This window comes from Acomys russatus, chromosome X (assembly GCF_903995435.1).
Source record: "Acomys russatus chromosome X, mAcoRus1.1, whole genome shotgun sequence".
In the NCBI taxonomy this organism is placed as follows: Eukaryota; Metazoa; Chordata; class Mammalia; order Rodentia; family Muridae; genus Acomys; species Acomys russatus.
In genome coordinates, this window is record NC_067169.1 from 52,032,933 (window position 1) to 52,048,226 (window position 15,294).

Here is a 15,294-nt window from a genome sequence, read left to right on the forward strand (position 1 = left end):
TTTTTAAACCCTCATTGACAGCAGTAACCCTCATAACTCTAGGTCTTTTAGCATTTAGCACAGTGCTTGGCACAGAAGTAGTCTGTAGATATCAGTTATATTAAGTTCAATCAAGTAATTGTCAAGTTGTAAGTCCTTGTGCTCGTTTTTGAAAGAATCCAGTCATAAGTGATATGAGTGTTTGTTTGTTTTGATTTTCTTAAGGAGATTAGGTGATAGGAGAAGGAAAGATGGCCTAAAATGATCACCTGTCTGCTTCTTAATATGGGACGTGTAGGGCTGGAGAGATGGCTCAATGGTTAAGAGCACTGACTATCTTGCAGAGGACCCAGCTTTGAGTCCCTGCACCCACATGGTGGTTCACAGCCATCTGTAACTTCAGTTTCCAGGGGATCTGACATCCTCTTCTGACCTCCTGGGCACTGCATGCACATGGTGCATAGACATACCTGCAGGCAAAATATACAAATACATAAAAAAAAACCTATTTAATGGTTAAAATAATAAAATAAATAATTAAAATTATGTGTAAATATGCAAAGTATATATTTAAGAATTGGTCATATAGTTTATTTCAGAGACCCTGGATTTGATCCCCAACACTGCACAAAACTGAATGTAATGGCCTGTAATCCAAGCATTTGGGAGATACAGGCAGAAGTGTCAGAAGTTCGAGGTTATTTTCAACTATAAAGCAAGTTTGAAAGCAATCTGGAATACATGAGACAATGTCTCAAAACAGGTTTTCTTTGTGTAGTCCTGACTGTCCTGGAACTTGCTCTGGAGACCAGGCTGGCCTTGAACTCCCAAGTGCTGCTATCAAAAATGTGTGCCACCACCACTCAGCCATAAGTTAACTTTCTAAGCAAAGACAAATAAACAAAACTAATGTGACAAATATAAACAAGTATTCAAAGTAGCACATAAAAGCTAGGCAACTGATCTAGGCATGGTAGTCCATGCCTATGATCCCAGCAATTGGGAGGTAGACACAGAGGTTTCAGGAGTTCAAGGCCACCCTCTGCTACACAGTCTGTTGGAGACCAGCTGGGGGCAATAATGGAATAATGAGCTTTTTTTGTTTTTTAGAGAGACAAGGTTTTTCTGTCTATGTAACCTTGGCTGTCCTGAACTCACTTTGTTGACTAGGCTGGCCTCAAACTCAAAGAAGTTCCCTGCCTCTGCTTCCCTGAGTGCTGGGATTACAGGCATGGCTTAGTTTTATTTCCATTTTATGGGTGAGGAAAACTTTGTACAATTGACTCAAAGTTACACAGATAGGTAACAGGGCTTTAAATCTAGGCAGTCTCAATTCATGGCTCACACATTTAAGTCTTATACTGTATCACCCCTATATCTAATACAAACCCTATTTCATTCTACCATAGTTTTCCCCTTGGCTTTTATTTGTGTGTATGTGTCTATGCCTGCTTGTCTGTGTGTGCATCCCACAGGAGCAGGTGCCCTCAGAGACCTGAAGAAGACCTCAGAACTCCTGGATCTGGAGTTACCCAAGGTTGTGAGCTGCCCATTGTGGATGCTGGGAGCTGAACCCAAGTCCTCTACAACAGCAGTAATTGCTTTAACCACTGAACCATCTCTAGCTCTCATCACTCTCTTACTGGTTGGTTCCTTCATAATTAGTCACATTCTACTTAAACATTTTACCATGTTACCTGCAAAATGGTCTCTCTAAAACAAATAGGATAATGCCCTTCTAATTTCTTTTTTCCTTAAGATCCTTCAGTGGTTCCCTATCACCTAGCATAAAGTCAGAGACACGGTTTAATATAGAGGGCTCACTCTCTTCTGCCCATCCCCAGACATCCTACATCTTTTAAACATTTCCAGTATACAATCTGAATTGGTCATAATTTCCTAAAAATACTGAAGAGCTTCTTCCTGCAATGGCTTTAAATGTTATTTCCTGTGCCAGAAATTGCCTTTCCCCACTTCCATTACTATTTCTCCTTTATGCCTTTTAAAGGTTTTTAAAGAAGATTTTTACATTTATGAGTGTTTTGCCTGCAAGTATGTATGTATTCCATATGTATGCCCAGTGCACAAGGAGGTGAGAAGAGGGCAGTGGATCTCCTGGAACTGGAGTTATGGATGGTTATAAGCCACTATGTGGATGTTGTGAGCCAAACTCAGGTCCTTTGCAAGAAAAATAGAAGTCTTCCCCAATTTTTCCACATATATTTCTTTTTGTTTTATTTTGTTGAAAAAAAAAAAAAGGTCCCATTAGGCAGGCATAGTGTCACATGTCTATAATCCCAGCACTCGGGCAGGCAGATTTCTATTAGTTTGAAGCCAGCCTGGTATACAAAGCGAATCCAGGACACCCAAGGCTACACCCAGAAACCCTGTCTCAAAAAATAAAATAAAATAAAACAAAAATAAAAATAAAGTCCCATTATAGTCCAAGACAATGTCTCAAAAATTGTATTGCACAAAATAGTTGTTAATAACTATTAACTTTTGTTAATATTTGAAGAAGAAGAAGAGGGAATGAAAATGTCCCTTGGTTTTCTGTCCAGGCACCATCAATCAACACTGGAATTACAGAAGGAGGAGTACATGGAGGAGGAGAGAAAATGAGCTCAGTTAAAATAAATCAAAGTTGTTTAGAAGACATGCAGGTGTCTGTGTCCAGCTGGCAGCTGAAACTGCTTGCCTGGTGCCTGAGGGCATGATGGGGCTTAGAGATAGACAGGCTCATCAGAACCTAGTGTAGAAAGAAATATGTGGGAAAGAAAGGACAGATTTGGGGCTGGAGAGATGGCTCAGCGGTTAAGAGCACTGTCTGCTCTTCCAGAGGTCCTGAATTCAGTTCCCAGCAACCACATGGTGCCTCACAACCATCTATAAAGAGATCTGGTATCCTCTTATGGTGTGCAGGCATACATGCAGACAGAACATTGTATACATAATAAATAAATAAATCTTTAAATAAAAAAAAAGAAAAAGTTTAAAAGCTAGGGAGGTGATACCATTTGGATAGGAGTGTGAAACCCTACAATGTTTCTGGGAAACAAATTGGCTGTGTGTTTTGTTTTATTTTTTAAATGACTTTAAGAAAATGTATTTAAGCCAGACGTGGTGGCACACCCCTTTAATCGCAGCACTTGGGAGGCAGAGGCAGGCGGATCACTATGAGTTCGAGGCCAGCTCGGTCTACAAAGTGAGTCCAGGACAGCCAAGGCTACACAGAGAAACCCTGTCTCAAAAAAAAAAAAAAAAAAAAAAAAAAAAAAAAAAAAAAAAACCACTAAGAAAATGTATTTTTAAAAAAGAATGGTGAGGTTTCATGTGCAGTTTGGAAGAACTGGGTTTTTTGTTTGCTTGTTTGTTTGGTGGTTGTTTTTTTGGTTTTGTTTGGTTGTTTGGGTTTTTGTTTTGGTTGATTTGGGGATGTTTTGTTTGGCTTGGTTTGGTTTTTCAAGACAGGGTTTCCCTGTGTGGCTGTCCTGGAACTCACTCTGTAGATCAGGCTGGCCTCAAACTCACAGAGATCCATCTGCCTCTGCCTCCTGAGTGCTGGGATTAAAGGTGTGTGCCACCACGCACAGCTTCAAATTGACTTTGAACTACTGATCTTCCTGCCTCTGCAACCAACGTGCTGGAATTTCATAAATGAGCTACCATACCGTAGATAAAAACTTTTTAAAGTAAAAACATTACTAGTCAGGCATCGTGATGCACTCCTATATGCTCAGTATTCAGAGAGCTGAGGCAGGAGGATTATCAAAAGTTTGAGGCCAGCATAGGCTATTTAGTGAGTGCCAGGTCAACCAGGGCTACATAACCAAACTGTCTCAAGCACACTAAAACTAAAAAAGATAGGAAGTATATTTCCTGGGCATGGTGGTGTACCCCTTTCATTCTAGCACTTGCAAGATGGGAGCAGAAGGATCAAGAGTCTAAGACCACAGCTGCGAATATAGGTCAGTTGGTATAGTGCTTGCCTAACATGCAAGAAGCCCTGGGTTCCATCCTCAGCACAGCATCAAACTAGGTGTGGTGCCAGATGCTTGTGATCCCAGAGCTAGGAAGGTGGAACAGGAAAATCAGAAGTTCAAGGTTGTCTTTGGCTATACAGGAAGCTCTAACCTAGTCTCAGCTTTGAGGAAAAAATGGGGCTGGAGAGATGATCTGAGAGTTAACAGCTTCTGCTGCTTTTGCAAAGAACCCCAGCTCTGTCCCCAGCACGCGCGCGCGCGCGCGCGCGCGCGCACACACATACACACACACATATACACAGGCATACACACAAAGTGAGAAAAATATAAGCATGGTGGTGCTTGTGTGTAATCCCACCATTTGCAGACCAGAGAAAGGAGGATTGCACCAAGTTACAGGTGAGGCCAGCCTGGATTACAGAGTGTGAACTTGTCTCAAAGCAACATCTCTGAAAATGAGATTTTAAAAGGCAAGTACAATATAACTTGTGTGAATATATTAGTATACATAATAATTTTTCAGATTTAAAAATTGTTTATATGTTTGAGTGTTAAACTGAGTATGTGTTTGTGTGTGTGTGTGTGAGGACATTGGATCCTCTGGAAGTGGAGTTACAGATGGCTGTGAGCCAGCATGTGGGTTCTGGCAAAAGGTCTTCTGCAAGAACAAGTGCTCCCACCCACTCCAGCCCCTCCATAGCCGTTTTTAAAGTCTAAAATGATACACACAAAACCAGCAGTGGTAACTTCTGAATAATGGCATTTCAGCTGGACTTCGTGCTTCTTTGTAATTTTCTGGAAGATAAAGGTTCTGACTTTGGAGATGTGATGAGAATCAAATGTAGAGCCTTGGACAAGGTAGAGAAGTGATTTGCTACTTAGGCAAACTGTAGGCCCTAGGATCTGACTTTTTTTTAAACAAATGAATTTATAGTCCTTGTTTATTTGTTTTGTTGTGTTTGTTCTTCAAGACAGGGTTTTTCTGTGTATTCTTGACTGTCCTGGACTTGCTTTGTAGACCAGGCTGGCCTTGAACTCACAGCAATCCACCTGCCTCTGTCTCCCAACTGCTGGAATTACAATGTGTGCCACCACACTTGGCTTTGTTTTGTTTTTGTAGTACTAAAAATTATATACTTTTCTTATAAATAAATTTTACAATGTTTCCTTCTGATATAAATATATATACACATATATATATTAAAAATTAAAACTAGGACTTCAAACATCCTGGGAACACTCTCTACTACTGAGCTATTTCTTTAGCTTATAGCCCCTTTTTAAATTGGGAAACAAAAAATTCTCATCTGGGAAAAATAGTATAGGGCAAGTAGACACAAGAAGAAAAACCCTGTAAAGAAATGAGGAAGAAGTGGTCAAAAAACCAAGAGATGATAATGATCTGAAGGCAAGGGATGAAAAAGTCTGCAGAAGGAGCCATGGGGTGTTTAGCAATGTTTGCTCCAGTAGAAAGGTCAAAGAAGATAAGCCCTGAGAATGTCCAGGTTTGGCAATTCCCTGAAAAACAGCAGTTCTGGAGAGAACTGGGCGTCAAAGCCAGATATCAGGGTCTGAGAACTATATCAAAAGAGAAGTAACAACAGTCTGTGGAGAAAGTTTCTCAAAAGCTTTCCCCCAAAAGAAGAGGGGTAGCTAGAGAGCAGTGCCCTGCCAAAAACCAGGGGATCGTTTATTGTCAAAGAATGATGGGTTTGGTTTTTGTCTGCTGCTACTGCTGCTGCTACTGCTGCTGCTGCTGCTGCTGCTGCTGCTGCTGCTGCTGCTGCTGCTGCTGGTGGTGTTTGCAGATTTGTTTTGGTTTTGTTTGATTTTCTTTTTGAGACAGAGGCTCCTATAATCCAGGCTGCCTTCAATTTCCCCATGTAGCCAGAGCTGGCCTTGAACTGATCCTGTTATCTTGACTTCCAAAGTGCAGAGATTCCGGCATGTGCAGCTAGCAATCACCATTTTTGCTTTTTGTTTTTCTTGGGAGGCACAGCTGAGTTACCCGGTGTTGTTCCTTTTTATAAAGAAAGAACAGACTGGGATGTGTAAAGCAGCCAGAAAGAATGGTTTCATAGACAGTGAAAATTGGAATATGTAAGTGAGCAAAGAGATAGGGCTCAAAATCACATAACTCTGGGACAGTTATGTAAGTTCAAGTCACAATAAGGTATAAACAGCTGATACATGGTTCTTTTCTTCCTGAAATCTCCAAGTCTGTCTTCAGGATACTGACTTGAGGTGTATAAGCAGTCCTGGTCCAGGTATGGTCCCATCCATCACAGAACCGCATCATTGCCTTGGCTCCACTCTGTCCTAAAGGAGGGGGGAGGGGATTTTGGACTCTACTTCAGTCCGCCTACTTGTGATAGCATTGCTTTCCTGCCACGAGGGCATCCAAACTGTGTGAAATCACTTCTTGATATTGCATGTAGATTTCATGAATTTCACACCAAGTCTAGTACATCACTCCAAATTCCTCAAGGTTAAGGCCCAAGAGTCAGGTGTGGTAGCACATGCCTTAATGCTCAGGGGAGGCAGAGGCAGGTGGATCTTCATGAGTTCAAGGCCAGCCTCGCCTACAGATCTAAAAAGATCTAAAAAGTGAGTCCAGGACAGCCAGGGCTATCACGCAGAGAAACCCTGTCTTGAAAAAATAAAAAGATTAAGGTCCAAAAAGTGGAGAGATAAGTCAGACAAGCTTTGTGTACCCATTTAGTCCCTGTACTTGGCGGGCAGAGGCCAGTGGACCTCAGAGTTCAAGGCCAGCCTGGTCTACACAAGTTTCAGGACAGCCAGGGAAACATAGAGACATTGTATCTAAAAAAGAAAAAAAAAACCCATAAATAAATAAATCAATCAGAGAAATTGTTACCTCCTAGCAGCGGACAAGATAGTCTGGTTGTGCTGTCAGACTACTGCAAAAACAGACTACAAAGAATTAAAACATTTCCAGGAAAACCATGCTGGCAGAACGGCGGGCGGAAGCCCTGGTCCCAGCCAGAAGAACTTTTTCTCTGTGTCACCCTGGCTGTCCTGGACTTCCTTTGTAGACCAGGCTAGCCTTGAACTCACAGTGATCCCCCTGCCTCTGCCTCCCAAGTGCTGGGATTACAGGAGTGCCCTGCTCAGAGGAAGAACTTACATAATCTTTCTTCTTGTTATATTCATTGGCGTTTTGTTTTTTTTTTTTTTTTTCATTTTTCTGTGATTTTGCTGTTGTTTGAGAAAAGATCTTACTACATACACAGCTCAGACCAGCCTTCCAACTACTGGGATAACAAGTCTGTACCATCATGTCTGGCTAGCATGGTTGTGGTTTTTAAAAATAATTTATTTAGTTTTATTGTATGTGCATTAGTATGAAGGTGTCAGATCCCTTGGAACTGGAGTTACAGACAGTTGTGAACTGCCATATGGGTGCTGGGAATTGAACCCCGGGTCCTTTGGAAGAGCAGGCAGTGCTCTTAACCACTTAGTCATCCCTCTAGCCCCTGTGGCTTTTTTTTAAAGAGAAAAGTTTTATGAAGTAGAAAGAAGGGAGTAAGGGGCACTAAAATAATTAATCCTTTTGTTGTACTAAATAAGACGATGACAGCTGTTAGCAGCTGGGTCACATACATACACAGAGGCACACAGACATGTATACCTTTTCCCCCCTGACAGGCTGAGTTACCAACTAAGGTTGGACAAAGCATAATTATCCTCTGGAAAGCACATTTGCACTTGTTTCCCCCTCTATTGGGTGTTCTTCATCTGTGGAATCAGGAATAGGGAGAGAAAAATGAGAAATCTCATTTTAAAATCTCTAAATTCTGAGTTTCACTCCCGCATCACCCTACCCACAGGCAGCATTATATCTTCAGCAGCTACAGATGCCTATCCATCTTCCTGTCGCCAGGCTTCTCTGCTGGAAGATTTCAAACGCTTCTTTTCGGTGTTACACAATCCCGATGACAGGAACGTCTTTCTTTTCTCCAGTCAGACTGTCTGAAGGAAGCAACAAACAAAAAAGCCTGAGATTTGGGGTGCAAGGTGTTGTTGGAACTGCAGAGAGGGGGTACTGGATCTGCATATAAAAAGAGTTAACTCCACGGCAGAAAGGAAATGAAGTGCACTCATATGCGTGGTCTGTAGAGAATCTGGATTTGGAGATTAGCGAGCTTTCTAGAAGGCACCCTCTTGTTACACAGCCTCCCATCTAGCTGCCTGTTACTCTGAATGATGTTTCTCTTTCTTAGGTTCATTCCCAGGCACCTCCCTGGGCATAGTCACTAGTTCCAACTAAATCCCTTTAGAAAGTTGTCAGTTCCCTCCCCGTGTTGACAAAATGCTTTTAAAATGTTCAACTTGTCTACTTAAGTTGTCCATTGTATTTTCTTTACCAGCGCATCTCTGGCTCGCCAAAGGATAAGGACAGTCTGAGAAAGAGCCTTGTGACCTAAGTGTGCGAATAAACTGTGAGTGTTTATGGGGGTTGCTAAAGATCCAAGCCTTTAGCTGACAAAGGTATGGCTTCTAGCTTCCACAGAAGTGTTTGAGTTACTTATCAAGTGACAGGAAAGTAATGTGACAATTAACCAGCATCACTTAATATGTGGCAGGCATTACTTTAGTCACTTCCTCTATTTTAACTCAGCTAATCCTCAAAATAATCTTCTAATATAGGTACTGTTTTTTCTATCTGCAGATAGCAATGAGACATACATTAAACAATTTGCTCCAAGTCACCTAGTTAGGAAGTAGAAAAGTCAGGATTTGAACCTGGATTGTTCAGATTTTGGGTCCCGATTTTTGACATGGCTGTCAGAAATAAAGACTCAATCTGTATGTTGCCTAAAGGCGGAAAGAGGAAAAAAGATTGAGGTTGGGTGGAAGTAGAGACCAAAAAAGGTGCTTGTTTGCAACCGGAAGGGGCCCGAATGACACTAGCAACTGTTCAGTCACATGCTGATAGAAATGGCCTTCCTCCGTGCCTTCTAGACCTTTGGCTAGGATGGAGTGCAAACTGCCTCTTCCTGCCTGGATACTGTCCTCTTTGGTCTTCGGCCCAAGTCTTGTGTTGAGCTTTGTCTTCTTAGTATCTCTGAGAACGTCAAGCTTATTTAACTTCTGCCCATCCTTCAAAGCCCAGTAGGGCTTCTGCTCTTCCACATCGATCCAACCAACCTATCTGTCTTTTAAAATGTCGTATATGTATTGTGTGTTATGTACATTTGTCTCTGACTCACATTCTTAGCCTTGCATGCATCCATGTATCCTCTTACCAACCATACTGTAAACTCCCCGAGGGAAAGGGACTTAGATTTCTATTTTTCTTACAGCTTGTAGCCTCCACAATTCCTAGCCTGGTGTACAGCAAATAATAGGCACTCCGTCAATATTTGTCAGTTGACTGATTGGCTGAAAAGGTCAGAGACTACATCTAATCTTGGTGAACCTCCACATCATTTAGTGGAGAACTATGAACTCAGTGTGTACTCAATAAACAACAATATTGCAAAATCATTCAAAAAGGCTTTATGGAGTCTCTACAGTGTGCAGAGGATAATGCTGTCGGGCCAGAAAGAAAAATCAGGACAGCTTGTAATTCTGAAGAGGTGAGCTCAGCTCTTGTCTTCTGAAGTCTCTCACCACTCCAGTGCTCGCTCGATACCTCCTTTATCTGAATTCTGGCTGCATTTGAAATCAAGAGCAGTTACACCTTCATTGTTTTGTCCCCCTCAACTTGCTTGTGAACGCCTCAAAGGAAGTGGACAGCAAGGTACTAGAAATGTACTAGAAGCAAGGGATGGGAAGGGGCAGATGCCTCAGCACTTCCCTAAAGGGAAGCTTCCTACTTAGAGCCACAGCCCTGATGCAGCTCTTATTTAACTAGGCTTCTACTATGCAAAAGTAAGTGAAACAAGGAACAAGAAGGAAGCCAGGCAATGGTGGCGCACGCCTTTAATCCCAGCACTCGGGAGGCAGAGGCAGCTGCTTCTCTGAGTTTGAGGCCAGCCTGGTCTACAGAGTGAGTTCCAGGACAGCCAGGGCTATAACACAGAGAAACCTTGTCTCGAAAAAATAAAAATAAAAAATAAAATAAAAAGAAACACAAGAAGAAGAGCAAGTTCAGTGGGACAAATAAGTTGGATTTTGACTGCACATAGTTTAATACAATTACTAGTGTGCCAGGCAGAGACAAACAGCTAAAACACAAGTTTCAACCTGAGGGGAGAGGTCAGGCTGGAGATAAGTATTTGGGAGTCTTGGACAGAGACAAGGCAATTGAAACACTAAGATTAAGTCAGCCAAAGGATGGCCGGGGGTGTAGCTCAGTGACAGAGCACATTTTGAGTCAAAAAAAAAAAAAAAAAAAAAAAAAAAAAGACTCAAGGACAAGGGAAGAATAGAGGGGAGTCAACAGAGGAAGAAGCAGGAAAGAGAATAAAACTAACAAAAGCTTAGTTTATCTGCTCAATACGAAACCTCTAGTAATCTTTTGTGGGGCTTGAGACTCCTGCGTGCTAGACATGTACTCTACAGTTGAGCTGCACCTTGGCCACCAACTCCAGGCCTTTGATGACCTTGCAGCATTCCCAGTAAAGGGCTGAATCTGCTTATTCTTGTTAGCCCTGGGTCCTACCACAGCTCCCACTCTGTACACACATGTTGAACAAATAAATGAACAGATGGGTGAGCTGCAAGTTCTACCATAAACAGAAACCCGGACTCTTGAAGCCCCAACAAGCTAAGCTCAGCCACCAGTTCCCAGGATGCCACTTAGAGAAACAATAGTGAAAAACAGAGCCATGAGATTTATCCAACATTGTTAGAGGAGCAAAGTAAAAGGATACAGTGAGCATCCTTCCAGGCCCACCTTCTGGGGGTCCTGATGTGAGACATGTGAGACTTAGAATTCAAAAGGAGGCAAGATGTACGTCCTCTTTGTTTGTTTGTTTTGTTGTTTGTTTGTTTGTTTGTTTGTTTTGAGACAGGGTTTCTCTATTACACAGAGTCCTGGCTGTCCTGGACTCTCTTTATAGACCAGGCTGGCCTCAAACTCACAGAGATCCGTCTGCCTCTGCCTCCCGAGTGCTGGGATTAAAGGCATTCGCAACCACGCCCCAGCTCTAAGCAGTCCTCTTAAGGTATGGTTCTGTTCCTCATTGAGCCATCATTGTCTGGGCTCCAGCCTGAGCCTGTCTGACAAAGTGGTCTGACAACTTGTCAGAAGTGTGTGAAATCGCTTCCTGGGAGGCAAGTTCCTCCTCCAGCTGACACCAGGACTGGAGCTTTACCTCCTCAGCGTAGGATTCTGAAGAAACAGTAATTCCTTAAAGCTCATGGTTTAAATGGTCTAATGGCCAAAGAGAGGACACAGTATCTTCTCTCCTGCCAAGCCAGTTAAAATGGGAAAAGGGCAAAAGGTAGGCCAGTGGTCATTTAAAAAAAAAAAAGTAAAATGTAGATGATGAAAGAGTGAATTAAGATATATAAAAAAAAGGACAGTTGAAGGCTGTTATTAATTTCTTCCAGAAAATGTGGAGTACAACTGTGAAAATTCTGAATAGAAAACACTAACAAAATACGAATACAAAGACATAAAGAGGAGACACAGAGAGTCAGACAGACTACCTGGAGGCTCTTGAGAATGAAGAAAAACAGGCCGATTTCCTGAGGTCGGTCACAACCTGGAATCATGAAGAGGTGAGTGTCTCATTTTTATGGCCTTTGCCTTAGGGCAGGCACAATCTAAGGTAGAGAACTAGCTAGACTCCTGAAGAAACCTTTCCTGCCTGAAAAACAACAAAAAAGAAAAAGACAAGCAGAAGCTTTGGAGAAGGAGAGAAAAGAAAGAAAGTCTAAATTATCTGGACACATTTTTTTTCTCAAGCTGCCACGCAGAACAGAAAAGGAAGACAAGGAAGAGTCTCACCAAGTTGAATGTCTGCTGAAATAAAGAGAACGTAATGGAACCCAAGGGCTCCGTAATAGCATTCAAAATGAACAAGAAGGCTGGGCGTGGTTGTGAATGCCTTTAATCCCAGCACTCGGGAGGCAGAGGCAGGCAGATCACTGTGAGTTCGAGGCCGGCCTGGTCTACAAAGTGACTCCAGGACAGCCAAGTGTACACAAAGAACCCCTATCTTGAAAAATAAAAACAAAACAAAACAAAACAAAAAAAAAAACAGAACAAAAAAAACCCAAAAATGTCCAAGAAGACTTCAATATTGTTCAATATGAGAACAGTTCTCAAGGGAAAATGCAACTAATGGAGGCCAGTCTTCAGATGATGATACTCAGAGAAAAATCCATTGGTAATAGGTTTTGCTTTGTTTCTCAAGAAAAAGAAATCTCGAGAGAGAAATAGAAAATATGAAACTGAACTAAATGGAAAGTCTAGAAGTGAAAAACGTAATGTAGAAAGTAAGAAATGGACGGAATGAACCTAATAGAATGAGAAAATAGCACTGGGGGCAGGAAACTTGAGGATAATAATCTGACCCTATCCTGATGATGCACGCCTGTAATCCCAGCTCTGGGGAGGCAGAGCCAGAAGATTCAAGAATATGAGGCCATCCAGGGCTTCAGAAGAGGGACTGAGGCCAAACAAAAGAGAACAACAACAAAAAAAAAGTGTCAAAACTGAAGGATAATTGATTGAAGAAAACCGAGCAAGACTTTGAAATCTCTAGGACAATGTCAGAAGTCCAGATTTTGCTTATTCTTGTTACCCCTGAGTCCTACCGCAGCTCCCGCTCAGCACACACATGCTAAAGAAATGAGTGAACAGATGAGTGAACTGCAAGCCCTGCCACAAACAGCAAGTGATGAGGTCACCAAAATCTCTGGGATAAAAGCCTGGACTTTAGAAGCCCCAACAAGCCAGGCTCAGCTCCCAGTCCCCAGGATGCCAATTAAAGAGAGAAGTAAACAGAGAAAAGCAGAGAAGGGAGTATTCAATGTGTCCCCATTGTGAGAGGAGCAAAGTGATGCAGTGATACCCCGAGTCCGCCTGCTTGGGTCCTGACAGGAGACTCGGGTTTCCATAGGAGGCAAGAGGTTGCATAACTAAGCAGTCCGGTCAAGGTGTGGTCCCAGACAGAATTGACCCATCGTTGTCTGGATTGCAGTTGTCTGAGCTGTGAAATCTCTTCTATAGTTCCTTGAAAGACATTGGTGGTGGTTTGAGTGCACTGTCCTTCTTCCTTGGATGCTTTCAGGATTTTCTCTTTAACTTCATTTCTCAGCAACTTGACTAGAGTGCAAGTAGAAGGGGGCTTCTTCATATTCTGTTTGAGCTTTGTGGAGCTTGAATTTGTAAATGGATGCTTTTGCCAAGTTAGAGAAGTGTTCAACCCATATTTCTTCAAATAATGTTTTTTAATCCCTCACTCCCTATCTGGTAGTACTGTCACATATGGGTTTTTTTTTTTATAAGTTAGGGAGCTAAATAGAGGGCATTAAACATGCTAAGCAAATGTTCAACCACCAAGACAGCCTTGTTATTGGTGAGCTCCGGGCAGAGCAAAACTGTCTCAGAGAAACAAAGCAAAATAAAATAAAGACAGCAGGGAGGGCTGGGGAGATGGCTCAGCGGTTAAGAGCACTGGCTGCTCTTGGAAAGGCCCTGGGTTCAATTCCCAAGCACCCACATGGCAGCTCACACCTGTCTGTAACTGCAGTTCCAGGGGATCTGACATCTTTACACAGACATCCATGCAGGCAAAACACAAGCGCATATGAATTTTTTTAAAAATTAGAAGAAAAAAAAGAAAGCGGGGAAGGAAGAAAGAAGGACAAATGGGGCGGGGGTAGAGGGGCGGGGCGGAGGAAGGAGCGAGAGATACACTCAGATGACCAAGTGCTTGTCTGCCACTGACCATATAATTTAATAGCGTTCAGTAGTGGCAGGCAAGTCATTTCAGCACGTTAAGAAAGAAGATCTGGAACAAGGTGGGAGAGTGTCAAGTCCAAAAGAAACTCTGGACAAATGGCTAGTATCTCGGGTGCCTATTAGCATACCAAAGTGTATGCTGGCCTCCAGGCTGGCTCAGTACCTAAGGGCTCTCTCCTCAGCACTTCTCACCCTGCCCCCTACCCCAACCATCTCCGACTCCCAGGCTTCCCTACCCCGCCCCTTCCCAGTCCCAAGTAGCTTTCCCAGTCCTGCCTTTCGCTCTCTTGGCTCTTTTGTCTTCCTGCTTTGACTGCCTTCTTTTATTTTTTTTTTCTTCCTCTCATGATCTTCTCTCCTTCTTGCTCTCTCTGTCTCTTTCTCACCTCTCATAGGCCAATGCAGTCTGTTGGCCCTGTTCAGTCAACTGACTACTTTTTTTTTCTCCCTGCCCTGGATTCTTCCAGATGCCCCTGACTGTATTCTCCCTCATATCTACAATAAAATCCTTCCCTGCCCCCCACCAAACCATGTAGCAGTCATGTCCTCCCAGTATACAGAGAGTAAGGTATGGAAAAGAGGGAAGATGGTTTCCATGTCAAATGGACAAGTGTTGGACAGGCTGGAATCAGTCCCCTTGGAGATTGTCTTTTCTAACAGATTTGTTCCAGGGAAGAGCAGAATTTGTTTTGTTTTGTTTTCAAAACTCGGCTTCAGCAAGATTGGAAAAAAAGAAAAGGAAAAAAAAAAAAAAAAGCTATGGAAGCTCATTTGAGTTGAGACATGATGGCAAGAAAAGGCCCACCGGGAAACTCCCTACTAAGAGCGAGTTGAATCACCTTCATGGCCTCTGCCCTTCTCCAGCGGTTGGTGGCTTAGAAAGGTGAATGTCTGCTTAACGAAGCAGACACTAGACATGTATCCATGTAGAAGGAAACCACCAAGAGGTGAAGAGCGGCTCAGGCTGGACAAGGCAAAGGCGTACGTGTCAACAAGTCTCGTGCTCTGGCGTCTCAGGCGAATGAGGTCAATGCTGGGAATTTGCAGCTGCAGGATCTGGCCTGACTGACAAGCAGCTCTATAAATGTACGGATTTGTCTCCTTGCCTTTTTTTTTTTTTAATAGTTCACTAAAGTATTTGTATAGTTTGCTAAAGTAGCAATACAGTTCTAATAAGTGAAGACTTTGAGGTTGCAAACCTCGATTCGTCATTTTTATTTGATTAAATCCAAAATCTCTGATTGGGGGGGGCAGGGGAAGGCCATATACTCAGTCCTGAAAACACAGAAAAGAAAAGAAAAAGAGGACCTAACTCAAACTTGGGGAAATGTAGAAATCTTCCTGGGAGAAATGGCAGCCAAGCTTGCATGTGAAGGGTGAGTGGCAGATAGAAAGCTGAAGAGAGAGAACTGAGTTGGGGAGTCTGTTCTAGACTCAGGAAACACC